The sequence below is a fragment of the Haliaeetus leucocephalus genome, unplaced genomic scaffold (genome assembly GCF_000737465.1).
Source record: "Haliaeetus leucocephalus isolate CR32 unplaced genomic scaffold, Haliaeetus_leucocephalus-4.0 Scaffold517, whole genome shotgun sequence".
NCBI classification, from domain to species: Eukaryota; Metazoa; Chordata; class Aves; order Accipitriformes; family Accipitridae; genus Haliaeetus; species Haliaeetus leucocephalus.
The window spans coordinates 8,531,398-8,531,634 of NW_010972953.1; positions in this window are offsets into that span (position 1 = coordinate 8,531,398).

Here is a 237-nt window from a genome sequence, read left to right on the forward strand (position 1 = left end):
GGTAACACCTAAAGGACAGGTAGTAGTTCCACCCTTTCTGATGAGAGAAATAATTCAAACAAAGCATCAGGAATGCCACTGGGGAGCAGAAGCCTTAGTAACTTCTTTGCAAAAACAGGTGGTATCACTCAAAATGTTAGGAATGGCTAAAATAATAACTGCAAAATGTGAAGTATGTTTGAAAAATAATCCAGTAATCAGGAAAAAGGTTCAAATGGGTCGAATAAAATCTGACAC